Here is a 14652-nt window from a genome sequence, read left to right as displayed (position 1 = left end):
TACAATATCTGACATATATTAGGTGCTTAATAAATGCTTATTCTCTCCCCTTCCCCTTCCCCCTTCCTCCTAACACTGAAAAAACTACAACTTTCCAATAATACCACTACCCTTCCCTGTGCTAAAGGTAGGTAAGAGGTTGACATCTTTCAGTCCAGAGGCTAGATGAGGTAGGAGTTTGAGACATCAATAATGGTGTAGCAAAAAGATCTCTGGATGAAGGCAGAAGACTGGGTTCAAATAATAGTTCTGTTGCTTTTTCCTTGTCTCCTTGTCCAAAGTCAAGGTCTTTGGGACTCAATTCCTTCACTATAAAATGATGAGGAAGGAGAGAAAGAATTGGAATAGGTGATGTCCAAGTTCCTTTCTGATTAAGACTATAACCCTTGTGACTTGGATAGAGCTCAGCCTTCAAGCCCAGGAAATAGACAACAAAAAGAAAGTTAGAGTTGAGATGAGAATCAGCTCAAAACTAGCTGAATAGGCAAAGAAAAAAATCAAATAAGAAGTCTAAAAATTGGGAAGTGAGAGACAAAAATATGTGGAACCTATTCATGATGAAGCCAAGTTATTAGACAACAACGAGCTCCATCCATGGTTCCCTGTTGATGGTGCATATGTTTTATTCAATACCTTCCTTAGTATCATGCCAGGATCCAGGAGTTGGGAACACTAAATAATGTGTGTATATAGTACTCATTTTCTTATTTAAAAAATTATATTATATTTCCCCCTTTTACATGCAAAACAATTTTTTGACATTCATTTTTAAAAAAGTTTTGCATTCAAAATTCTCATCCTTCTTCTGACCTTCCCTCTCTCCCTCCTTCCCTCCTCTCTGAAGCAACAAGCAATCTGATATTATTTTACATGTGTAATCATGTAAGATGTTTTTTATATTAGCAGTTTTGTGGAAGAGATAGCAAATGAAAAAGAAAAAAGGAAATATATCATGTTTCCACCTGCATTCAGATTCCAGTTCTTTCTAGGATGATGGAATGGCATCCATCCCTCCCTTCCTCCTTTCCTCCCTTCCTTTCCCTCCTTCTCTCTCTCTCTCTCTCTCTCTCTCTCTCTCTCTCTCTCTCTCTCTCTCTCTCTCTCTCTCTCTCTCTCTCTCTCTCATCCTATATACCTAAATAACTATGACAGTAAGGGAGAATGTGCCAAAGGGAATAGACATAGAGCTATGGGAATCTAGAGGAAAGCATTCTTGTAACTAGGGATATAGGGAAATCATGGAGGAGATTCTAATGGACATTGACCTTGAAAGTTAGGTAGGAATTACCTGGAGATGACATTGTAGGCAAAGGTCAATGGGTGAAGTATTATATTTATTCAGGAGACAGTGGGGAATTATTGAAAAAGCTATCCAATAATTAGCATCTTATTTTGCCTTTTTTCTCTTTATGCTGCTTATTGCATAGTTGTACACTTGTTGTACATCCTAATGAGCTCCATATTCATTAGGAGGGATATTAACCAGCTGGAGCACAGTCCAAGGAGGTGCTTAGGATGGTGAATGACTGGTGATCTTTCCATATTAGGACTGGTTGAACAAATTTGACATGTTTAGCTTGAAGAAGGAAAGACTTGGGTTGGGGCAGGGAGACAAGGTAGATAATAATTGCATTTAACATTTATCTAGTGATTTAATATTCATAAAGTGCATTACATATCTTTATCTCATTTAGCACTAACAACAATGTGAAGTAGGCGCTATATATCAATCCCATTTTACAGATGGAACAACTAAGTAGCTTGGCCATGGTCATGTACCTAGTAAGTTTCTGAGCAGGGAGTTGAATCTGGCCCTTCCTGTAACCAAATCAAGCCCTCCCTCCACTATGTCGTGTTTTCCAGTATTTGAAGGACTGTTAGGAAGAAGAGGGATTATACTTAGGAAAACTATTCGTAGGATTATAGACCTGGAACTAGAAGGGAGCTGAGAATACATCTTTTTGTACCTTCTCATTTTAGAGTTGAGGATTGGGCTCTGAGCAGTTAAGGAAATTATCCCAAAAGTACATAGATAATGGAATAATCTTCTGAAGTAGGAGTTGAATCCCAAGTCCTTTGATTCCAGAGCTAGCCCTCTTTCCACTCTTGGGGTAAAATTTCAAAGAGATCTTAGTCTAGGTCAGAGGTTCTTAAATGTTTTGGTCTTAGAATCTCTCTATATTAAAGATTATTGAGGATCCAAAAGAGTTCTTATTTCTGTGGATTTTTATCTATTGATATTTACTTTACTATAAATTAAGATTGATGCATTATAAGTGACTTATTTATTCATTATAAAACAACAGTGACAAAATCCATTACATGCCTATATCAGTGATATAGTTTTCATGGAAAATAACTTTATTTTAAAAATTTAGTAAGAAGAATACTATTGTGTTACACATTTTTTGCGTGTCTCTTTCTGTTTGGCTTAATGGTATCATAAGATTGTCCTATCTGTTTCTGTATTCAGTCTGTTGTGATGTTATTTTGGTTGAAATAAATGAAGAAAATCTGGCTTCAGACAGACATGTACCTGAAAAACTGAGGAGTGTGTAAATAGGCAAAAGATTTCTTAACATTATTATGGAAATAATTTTTACCTTCCATGTCCTTTAAAAGGTCTTTGGGAGCCTCATAGGTCCACAGACTATACTTTGAAGACTGCTGATCTAGGTTAAATCTCTTATTTTACAGAGTAGCAAACTGAGTCCTGGAGATTTTGTGACTCCTTGAGGCAGCACAGAGGTGGGTTTTGAACCTAGGGTCTCTGACTCTCTCCGGGTCTTTTCTCACAATGCTACACTGCTCTTCATGACTGAAGTCAGTTCTTTGGGGGTAGTTTGAGAGAGGCCTGGGGAATCATCAAGGGGAATATTAGTTGTTAACTATTTTTCTTACAGCTATAAATTGCTATGTAATATGTTGGAGACTAAGAAGAAGGAAACGGGGCCAGGGGATTATTGAGCTTTGAGAATTTAAGTGTAATAAGATTTTATTGGTCTCAAACCCAAGGTTAGCAGAAGTAGTCTGACTTCAAATGTATTTTTTCCCCCTCCTCCATTAGTTATAATTGAGGGCACGAGATTTTCTCCTCTTCAGCTCTTCCTAATATTTGAAAAGCATCACCTTTAGATGGAATTGTACATGATAAGCAGATCTGTAGTAATAGAGTTTTGATATGTTTCGTTTGAATCCAACTAGGGGCTATCCAGAGGGCCATCCAACTTAGGACTGAATGAACTGTCCCTTGTCTAGTGCTCTCAATAGCTAGCGAGTTCACTCATCAAAGACCCAGTTATTGTCTTTAATTAGATTGCATTTGCCTGGTTTCTAATTCTTTGACTTATGTGTAAGAAAAAACTATCACACCAAAAGGAGCACCAGCCAAATGCCATTCCAATAATGGCATTACAAAGAGAATTTTGTTAGAACAAAATTATTTCCCTGTTCCCTAGAGGAAGCACTTTTTGATTTGTCTGCAGTGTATTATCCTCTATAGCAAATGCATTTTTAGGTTGGTCAACGAGTATTTTATTTATAGCTGCTTATGTCATCCCCTTTCATATTGTCTTCCATTTATTTTATAGAATATAAAACGAGTATGGCTTTTTACAGGCTGCTTCTTTCCTTAGAATGTGAACTCTTTGGAGGGCTGGACTATGTTTTGCCTTTCTTTGTATCAGCCAGCATGCTAAGTGTCAGGGATGTACTGTGGGGCTTTCAAAGGACAGTCTATAGAAAGTAGGATTTAAGCTGAGTCTTGAAAGAACTCAGGGAAACTAAGAATGGGAGATAAGATGTTAGAGAGCATTCTGGGGATGAGGATGGAAGACAAAGTGACATGCCTGAGGAACCACAAATACAGGTTGCTTTTAACTAGATTATGGAGGACACATAAGAAAGTTTTTTTTTTTTAACCCTTGTACTTCGGTGTATTGTCTCATAGGTGGAAGAGTGGTAAGGGTGGGCAATGGGGGTCAAGTGACTTGCCCAGGGTCACACAGCTGGGAAGTGTCTGAGGCCAGATTTGAACCTAGGACCTTCTGTCTCTAGGCCTGACTCTCACTCCACTGAGCTACCCAGCTGCCCCCACATAAGAAAGTTTTAAAGGTTGGAAAGGGCCAGGTTATAAAATACTGTTAGTGCCAAAAAGAGGATTTTAACATTTGATCCAAGAGGTAATCGGAGCCACTAGAGTTCACTGAACAGGAGGTGTGGCATGGCTGGACCTTTTGGCAGCTGAGTGGAAAATAGATCGAAATAGGAGAGACTTGAGTCAGGGAGACCATTTAGAAAACTATGGCAGTAGTCGAGGAAAGAGATGATGAGGATCTGAACTAGGGGTTGTAGCTGTGTGAGACATGTTGTGAAGGTAGAAACAAGATATGTTGTTTGGATTGGATATATGGGGTGACAGTGAAAAGTTCAAGGTGACACTGAGCTTGGGGTACTGAATGACTGTGAAGAGTGGTTCATTTGATGGTTCAAGAGAAGTTAGGAAGGAGGGACCATTTTTGGTGGAAATAATGAATTTTGAGGGCAGTTAGGTGGCTCTTTGGACAGAGTACCCGGCCTGGAGACAGGAAATCCTGAGTTCAAATTTGACTTCAGACCCTTCCTAGCTTTGTGACCCTGGGCAAGTCAATTAACCCCAATTGTCTAGCCCTTACCACTCTTATGCCTTGCAACTGAGACTCAATATCAATTCTAAGATAGAAGATAAGCGATGGGGAAAACAAAAGCAATTCTGTTTGGGTCATGCTGAGTGTCTTCTGATCTCTATTTTCTAAAAAGTGTCTAAAGATAAAAGACTTACTTGGATATCTTGTTCCTTTTAGATTTAGGAGAACTGAATTAAAACACAGCATAGTGGAAAAACTTATTCCACGTTAGTCCCATTACGTACCCTATATTTCGTCTATTTTGACCTATTGTTGTTTCCTGTGTGTTATACTGGGCAGCTGGGTGGTGAGGTAGATAGAATGGTGAGCCTTCAGTCAGGAAGATTCATCTTTCTGAGTTCAAATTTGGCCTCAGATACTTATTAGTTATATGATCCTATTTGCCTCAATTTCCTCATCTGTAAAAGGAACTGGAGAAGTAAATTACAAACCTCTTAAGTATCTTTGCCAGATACTTGGGAAATCTCAGATGGGGTCATGGAGAGTCAAACACAACTGAACAATAAAATCACCAAAAAGAGTGTTACATCCTATCTCTTACTTCCATGACTTTGTACTGACTCTCACCCATTAATGGAAGACATTCTTCCCTATTGCTGCTTCTTATAATTCATAGCTTTCTTTAAGGCTCAGCTCAGGTACCACCTCTAATACAAAGACGTTTCTGATCTGCATAGTTGTTAGTGTTTTCTACTTCCTGAAATTACTTTGTATTTATTTGCTTGTAAAAAGATTGTGTCTTCCTTGAAGATAAGCTTCTGATGACAGGGATAGGATTCTCCATTGTAGTGTATAGTCTGTAGTAATTTTCTTCTTATTGGCAGAAATTTGTTTCATCTATGGCAATAAAGAGGGATAAAATGTTCTACTATCTCTTTAGATAGGTGTCCTTTAGATAGGCTTCCCCTCCCCTTTTTTCTTGCTTTATGCTATTATTTTAAGCACACAAAATCATTATATAGAATCTATGCCCAAATCTCAAGTTCTGTGTCATATAATGTTTTTTTTGGGGGGGTTTCCTTTTGAACATTCTAACAGTCTAGTGTTCAGAAAAGGAATACTTATTTTTTTCAGTGTTTTTTTTTTTTTTTAGAGAGAGAAAAATCCTCTTCTTCAAGTTTCCGTGAATGGAGTTCTGAGGCATAAAAGTAAAGCTGGCTTCCAGGGGAATTCTGCATATTTATAAGCACAGAAAGCTTATTATTAGCAGGCACTTAGAATAGAGAGTTTTGTTCTAAGATTTCAAATTTCAGGACATTTAGACTAAAGAGAACAGAGTTTAGGATAGGATAGGTGGAAATGTCTGGGAATATGCCATAATCATATGCCATGAAATCATAGTGTATATATGTATGTAGGTATGCATATACATATATATTTATATATCTCCTTATCTAACAATTTTTAAAAAATGGCTTAGTTTTCTACATGTGAAGTAAATCATATCAGGATTTTTACTTGGCTCCATATAGAGAAAGTATGAGTAGGAAATCAATGCAATTATCTTTTATGCCCAGTACACTTGAATAAATGAATGAATAAATGAAAATATAGATATTCATTAATATCTTATTATGTGCCAAGCATGGTACTAAGTGCTGGTGATTCAAGTATAAAAGCAACAAAATCCCTGCCCTCAAGATGCTTATAGTCTAATGGGAGAAAGAGCACATAGGGAAGTACTAATGACCAGTGAGAAGTACTTTGATCTGTCAAGTTCTAAGGATGTTAAGTGGGGCCATAGAGAAGGAGGTTAATACATCCCATCTATGACCAATGACAGAGTAGATTTGATTCTGGTTCATGGTTCCAGGACTGGTGAAGTGGGAGAGGACAGGAAAGGATTCTTGTGCTCTGCTAAGAAGCATAGCACTGATCTCTCTAAGATGCTAGCTTTCCATTGTGTCTAATATAAAAAACAAAATCCTCAGTCTGGCATTTTAAGCCCTCAATGAATGGGGCTTAAAGGCAGATGGGACACCTCAGAATCAGGAAGACAGATCTGATTGCTACCTCTGATACATTGTAGGGTCTTCTCATCTTTTGTTGCCCCAAGACTACTCTGTAAAACTGTAGGTGAAGAGCAGATGCTGAGTTGCATCAGTGGTATATAGTATGTAGTACATAGAAACTTCAGGTCTAGTCTCAAGTAGTTTACTCACACTCATTCTTACTTGGGGCAGCTAAGTTATGCAGTGGATAGAGCTCTAGGTCTGGTGTCAGAAAGACCTGAGTTCAAATCCAGGCTTAGACACTTAATAGTTTTGTGACCTTAGTTAATGATTGCCTCTGTTTTCCAGTTGTAAAATAGAAAAATTAATAAGGTTGTGAGGATCAACAGTAATAATATTTGTACTTATTAGCACAGTTATGTGGCCCATAGTTGGTGCTATGTAAAGATTTATTTCCTCTCATCCTTCAAATGATACAAGATAAAATGTATGTTCCTTTTGGTTAGGGGATTTTGTTGTGAACTGTAGGTTGTTTATAAAACCATCAAGTTAGATGGAATGGGAGGATTCTAGAAAATGGAGAAAAAGTATGGCTTTCTAGCACATTACTAAGGATTACTTCCTGGAGGTGAAGGAGAACTTCCCTGGTCAAATCTCCTACCCTCTTCAATTTTGACCAGAGGAAGACACTGGGGGCATCAAAGGATCTAGAGAATGGGATAGGTTAACAGCAATATTATGTCCTGGGAGCCATAGAGAGAACCTGAATCAAGTCTTAACAAAGAGAGCCTCGCAAAGAAACTATACCATTCCTAGGGAGAATTTGAGCACTTGACAAAAGGGAGAAAATGACTTCAGCAATGAGGAGTTATGAGTGTCCCCTTTGCCATGTGAATTTTCTAAGTCTTTTCTCACTTTCCCCTAGATGCTCTGTGTAACTGGGAAAGTGTGTCACCATCTTAGAATACCAATTGTTCCTATAGTATCCCCTTTGTAAATATTCCCTTTTTCCATTAAAAAAATTATTTGTTGATTACATTAAAATTCCCAGGTTTTTCCTTCCCTCCCTCCTCTCCTTGCCCCAGAGAAGACATCATTTGACAAAAAAGGACATTAGATATATGTTATATTATATGTATACAGTGTAAACATATATTTATATAAAACAGTGTCTTACATTTTTCTATGTATCAGTTCTTTCTCTGGAGGTTCACACGTTATTCTTCAGTCATTATTTCTTTAGCTATAAGTAATGTTCTCTTGCATTCTACTCTTTTCACTTTTCCGAATTTCAGGTAGGTCTTTCCATATTTTAAAAAAATTAACCTACTTCTCCATCACAGTTATATGCCATCACAATTATATATCCCCAACTTGTTCAGCCATTCCCCAGTTGAACATCCCCTCAGTATCCAGTTCTTTGCCACCACAAAGAGAGCTCCTAAAAATATTTTGGATCATATAGGTGCTTTTCCTTTTCCCCTGATCACCTTGAGAAACAGACCTAAGAGTAGTATTGCTGAGTCTAAGGATCTACACAGTTTTATAGCTCTCTTGGTATAATTTCAGATTACTCTTCAAAATGGTTTGATCAGTTCGCAAATATCTCTTTCTAGCTGCTAAATTCATTCTCAACTGACAATCTTTGTGTGTGTTGGGGAGCCCCACAGTGAAATGCTTGAGCTTATGGCTTTAGAGAATCACCCCTGGCTTCCTGAGGTACTGCCTCCAGATTTCGGAGACTTAGCTCATCATCAATGAGAGTAGGAGTTTGGATAAGGATGACCTAGAGCTTGCATGAGCTATAATTCATAAACATATGTGGTGATGTGAGTGAGGTTTGGACTTGAGTTTTACATGCTAGCCTTGTAACTGGGGACCTATGTTTCTTTGGGTAAATCCTTTCCCCTAATTGGCCTCAGTTTCCATATCTAGGAAAAGAGGAGTTGGACTAGATGACCTCTTAGTTCCCTTCCAGCACTCAATCTGTGATCCTATGGCCCTGACAGTACAGTTTCCTCTTATTTTACCATTTCTCTCCTTCCTTTGACTTTTCTGGACTTTCCTTGAGAATTACAACTGTGATCTTCCTGGGAGTTCAATGAAAATCCCAGAATGACTGCAAAAAAGGAAAAGAAAAAAAGACAAAGGCTGGTAACAGCAAAATATAGAAAATATATTGGAAAATTTAATGTTCAAAGAAACCTGTTCCTATAAATCTTTCATAAATATGGAGAATCAGTCTTTTTCTTTCAGTTTTATATTACTCTAGAGATATGCCAGAGTCTTAATGCTTTGATAAGATGGGAATAAAATAGAAAGTGGAAAATATCCGGCTCTTTGATCTCTATCTTTATTTTATGCCTTTGTCTTTTATACCATCATTTTAATTTGTGGAATCTCAGGGTGTCCTTCTCCCTCCTAAGTTCCAGCTGTTTCCCCATCTTTGCCTTCATTTTATTCCCATCTTTACCTCAAGATTCAGCATGTGGGATTTTCTGTGTGAGGTCTTTAAGTATTTTCTTAACTGGTCTGATAGAGGATGCATTATCTGGTTACTGATTGATAGACAATGGACCGTATCTGGATGTGTAAATTTTTTTATGAACTTTAAAAGGCTCTTCTCTTCCTTTTGAGGAAAAATCTTAAAATTCTGGCACTGGAAAGAATGTGTTTTGTGGTTTACTGTTGGTCTTAAAGGCACATAAAAATATTCCATATGGTAGACATGGTTACCTTTTCCATCATCATTAAAATCTTAAAAACCTTGAAGTTTACCTGGACATATAATGTTGAAGGCTCATATTCCAGATAAGTTGGCACAGTTATTGCTTTTTAGACATATAGTATTTTTTAAATTGCCTACTAAAAACAAAAATGGAAATACTTAACAAAAGATAAAACAAACTTTCCTTTTCTTAGAAGTATGTGTGTGACCGGATAGAGAGTAGCACATGAACTGTTAGTTAAAGTCGATATTTTGGTTGCTTTGGTAAGTTGTTTTTCTTTGTTTCTAATGAGGGATCTATTTGTGAGAACTATATGGACAGATGACTATGGTGTAAATCAGAAGTGTCAGATATGGGGCTTGTGGGCCCCATATGGCTCACAACCCTTCCAAATGCAGCCTGAACCATGTTAAAATGTAGTTCGTATCTGATTTTACTATGTCTCTGTATTAATAAAAAAGAAATATGGGAACAAGTATGGTTTTCTAAGTCAATAGGTGCACTGTGGGGGTCCTGTGGTATGACTTAGTGATCCCCATTTCCATTTGAGTTTGACATCACTGGTGGAAATAATAAAACGTAACAAATTATTGCAGGACAGAAACGATAGCAATATTTTTTCCTCATAAAAGAATATTTGCAGAAGTGCATACCCTTGAAATATTGAAACTCAAGTGCTAGAAATTAAATGTTGGAATTTTTTTTGGTCACTCCTTTCAAATTAATATTGTTTCACACTATACAATCTACTATTGTAGATACTCATCTTTTTGGTGCCAGTAATTTGGTGCCATAATCAAAATTCCTTTGATTATGTTTTGTGGTTGCCCATCTGGGAACACTATGACCTCAGAAGAAAGGTATTCTATCATTCCATAGTGGAAAGAGTCAATAGATTTAGAATCACAGGCAGCTAGCTAGGCAGCACACTAAGCACTGGGTCTGGAGTCAGGATGACCTCTGTTCAAATCTAACTTTAGGACTTTAAAAGAATTCCTGCCCTTTGATCTAGCAATGCCACTACTAGGTTTGTATCCCAAAAAGATAATTAAAAAAAAGGCTTTCACAAAAATATTCATAGCTGCACTCTTTGTGGTGGCAAAAAAATTGGAAAATGAGGGGGTGTCCCTTGATTGGGGAATAGTTGAACAAATAGTGATAGTGATAGAATACTATTGTTTTGTAAGGAATGATGAACTGGAGGATTTCAATGTGAACTGGAAGAACCTCCAGGAACTGATGCAGAGTGAAATGAGCAGAACCAGGAGAACATTCTACACAGAAAGTGAAACCATGTGGAATGATCGAATGTAATGAACTTTGCTACTAGTAACAATGCAATGATCCAGGACAATTCCGAGGGACTTATGAAAAATAATGCTATCTACATCAAGAGAAAGAACTATAGGAGTAGAAACACAGAAGAAAAACATATGACTTATCACTTGTTTTTATGGATACTTGATTTGAGGTTTTGGTTTCAAAAGATCGCTCTATTGCAAAAATGAATAATATAAAAATAGGTATCAAGTTAAAACATTTGTATAACCCAGTGGAATTGCTTGTCGGCTCTGGGAGTGGGGAGGGAAGAGAGGAGGGAAAGAAAATGTATCATGTAAACCTGGAAAAGTATTTTAAAAAGTAAAAATAAAAAAAAAACCCACAAATCTTGCCTTAGACTCTTACTAGCTATATGACCCTGGACTAGTCTTTTGACCTCTATCTCAGTTTTTACAATGGTAAAATGAGGATAATCATAGTACCTACCTCTTAGGGTTGTTGTGAGAATAAAATGAAATAATATTTGTAAAGCACAGTATATGGTATAAACTCCTCCAGTGGATTCTAAGCTTCTGAAGGGCAGGGATGGTCTTATTTTTACAGTTCTTGCCTTCTGTTTTAGAAGCCATATTAAATATTAGTCCCAAGGCAGAAGAAATATAAGGGCTAAGGCAATTGGGTTTGTGACTTGCCAAGGGTAATATGGTATCTGAGGCCATATTTGAACCCAGATCCTCTTGTTTCTAAGCCTAGTTTTCAATCTGCGGAGCCCCATGAACTGTCTTTTGCACTGCCCGTCACACAGTAGGTACTTGATAAATATTTACTGACTGAGTGATACAAATTAAGCATTTAGTAAATGCCTGTTTTTTTCCTTTTCTTTCTTCCAACTGAATCTTGCTTCTGCCACTTACTACCTGTGTGATTAGGAATCATTTACCCTGTATGGTGCCGGACTAGAGAATGTTTAAAGTCCTTTCCAGATACAAATCTATGATCTGGTGATTCTATAATAGGAATTTTTTCTTACAATATTTTCTTTTCCCAGTTACACTTTTGCATGTAAAAACATTTTTAATATTCATTTTCTAAAATTTTGATATAATAAGAATTAAAGTCATTAGTTCCTTTAATAGCTGACTATAAACATACTTTGGCACATTACCCACAATGACTTGCTTGCCAAAAGTGGTATAAAAGACAACACTGGGGACAGGGACAGCTGAAATTTGCAGATCCATCAGCAAGCATCAATGAGAATTCTGCGATGGGCAGTGCCATTAAAAGAAGCAGAGGATGCCTCCTAGAGAGTCATGAGGTAGAAATGACAGACATCAACTGAGGACTCAGAGGCAAAAGGTGGGTGGGTTATATTCTTGACCAATGGAGGGAATTTCCCCACTGATGAGACCACAGGGCCATTGGAGGTTACTTGATATGTTAATTATAACTTCGGAAAGCCCTACTTCTTGTCATTTCTTTCCCTTTAATTATGTCTCTACTTCTTTAAAATGTACACTGTCCTTTCTCAAAATGAGGATGTATCTTTTTGCCTTTGAAGTTTCTACATAATTTTCTACTTTTCCACCTTCTCAGAGAGATTAGAATGGTTCTTTTAATCCCTCTGATGTTTTATTTTTAAATGTTTCATTGTTATTGGCATCTTTTGGTTTTCAGATCAGCTACATTCCTTTTTTATAATTACATTTTTTTCCACTGGACAAAAATCGATTTTCTCTCCTTTCTTTCCTCATCCCCTTTGGAGGAAAAAAAAAAGAAAGAAAATTCTTGTAATAGATATGCATAGTCAAGCAAAACAAATGCCAGCGCTGACCATTTGCAAAAAAAATCTACTTCATTAAACACCCCAAGTCTATCAGCCTTCCATCAGGAGCATCACCTTCATTTCTGAATATCCCTCCCACTCCCCCCATCAGTGAACCGGTCTTTGTATCCAAGAATGAAAAAGAAAGGGGGTGGGGGAGCCTTTCAGCAAAAATAACAAAGTCATCAATCCTCTGTGCCACATCTGAGGTGGGCCACACGTCCTTCGTCCATACCTGTGAGTGCAAAGGCTGTAATCCCTCAGTGTTGAACGGTGCAGACCCTTCTGCTTTTTGTCTTTGTGTATTTGACCACCTCTGTTCTAAAATGGAGTTCCATTTGCTGCCATAAAATTATTCCTTTTGTTTAGGCTAAATTGGCAGTTAAGGCCCATTTTCTCTGTCTTTCTGTCTTTGGAGATGAATGACCAAGCAGCGCCTGCCTTCTAACAACTCTTTGTATGCTCAGACAGTTTAAAATTGTTTATTTTTTTTTTTACTAGCTTGAATTCTTTAAGCTTGTCTCATGGGTCCTATTCTTCAACCCTCTATAATTATTTTTCTATAGCTGCCTTTCTATGGGTCCTTTCCAAATAGACTGTAGTTCTTTAAAAATGTGACTCACACTGTTCTAAAGACTTTGTAAAGGCTTAACTGAACTCATGCAAGATACATCCCGGCTCTCCTGCTTTTAGATTTGCCTTTGCTTTTTGGATAGAGGCAATGTTAGGCTGAATATAAGGAAAATTTTCTTAACAATTCGAGCTCTCCAGAAAGGAAATAAGCTGGTCAGGAGCTAGTAGATTCCGTATTACCTGAGATTTTCAATCAGACTGGAAGGCCCGTTATTTGTTGGATAGATTGGGTATGTGGTAGCTTTGATAACTTAGTATCATGCTGGTTTTTACCATAAGGATAAGTCACAATAGTCTACATTTTCAATCTTGATATTTTTTCCTTCTTCTCCATGTGTGCCAGCCTGCATCTTCTCATGTTCTGTCTGTTTAGTTCATTTTTTAATACAGACTAAGTATTGATTCCAAGGTTAGAAGAGAGGTAAGGGCTAGACAATTGGGGTTAAGTGATTTGCCCAGGGTCACCCAGCTAGGAAATGTTTAATACCAAATTTGAACTCAGGACCCTTCTGTCACTCTATTCTCTGAGCCACCTCATTGTTCCTGTCCAGTTCATTAAATTTTTAAAATTCTTCTTTATTTTATTTTAATGTCAAATTTCCACATAAGTTTTCCAAAGTTATATGATTCATATTGCCTCCTTCTCCTTTTCCCTCCCCCCCTCACAGAGCCGACAATTAGGAAATTACACTGATAAAAATGCAGAGTCCAGTGCCTTTCTCTAAGAATTCTACATCCCAGGCACTAGCTGCTACAAAGACAAATACAAAGACAAAATCAAACAATCCCTGCCCTCAAGAACCTTACCCTTTAGTGGGGGGAAACAAAATTTATACAGATAATTAAATATAAAATGTATCACAAGTAAATATGAATAAGAGTGTAGAAACTATCATCACTGAGGGTCCAGGAGAAATCAGTATTGACCATAAACAGAATTGAGTCTAAGTTGATCTCTGTAGGGAGGGAGGAATTTTTTTTTAACCCTTATCTTCCATCTTAGAATCACTACTGTATATTGGTTCCAAGGCAGAAGAGTAGTAAGAGCTAGGTAATGGGGGTTAAGTGAGTTGCCCAGGGTCACACAGCTAGGCAGTATTTGAGGTCAAATTTGAACCCAGGGCCTCCTGTCTTTAGGTCTGACTTTTGTAAGAATTAAAATTAATATACAATGCCTCCAAGTATTATATTTAATACTTTTATTAATAGTAACTACAATAAAAAGCTAGAGTAAAGAGCCAACTTTCCTAGTCATGCCCCAGGGGGAAAAAAGAGAGCAAGAGTCAGAGTTACAGCCAACTATATACAAACAACATAAGCTCAAAACTTGGGGATGAAGGGAAAAGAATGCTGGGTAATGAAAAAGAATTCTGGGAGATGGAGTCCAAACGTTCAACATTTCTAATTAATGCACTTTCAATCCACTGAGCCACCTAGCTGCCCCCAAGGTAGGGAGGAATTCTAAGGGGTAGAGGTGAAGAGAGAGAACATTCTTCACATGGGAAAATATATGCAAGGACATGAAGGTGGAGCATAGACTGTATTGT

The sequence above is a fragment of the Gracilinanus agilis genome, chromosome 6 (assembly GCF_016433145.1).
Source record: "Gracilinanus agilis isolate LMUSP501 chromosome 6, AgileGrace, whole genome shotgun sequence".
NCBI lineage: Eukaryota > Metazoa > Chordata > Mammalia > Didelphimorphia > Didelphidae > Gracilinanus > Gracilinanus agilis.
This window is presented reverse-complemented; position numbering follows the sequence as displayed.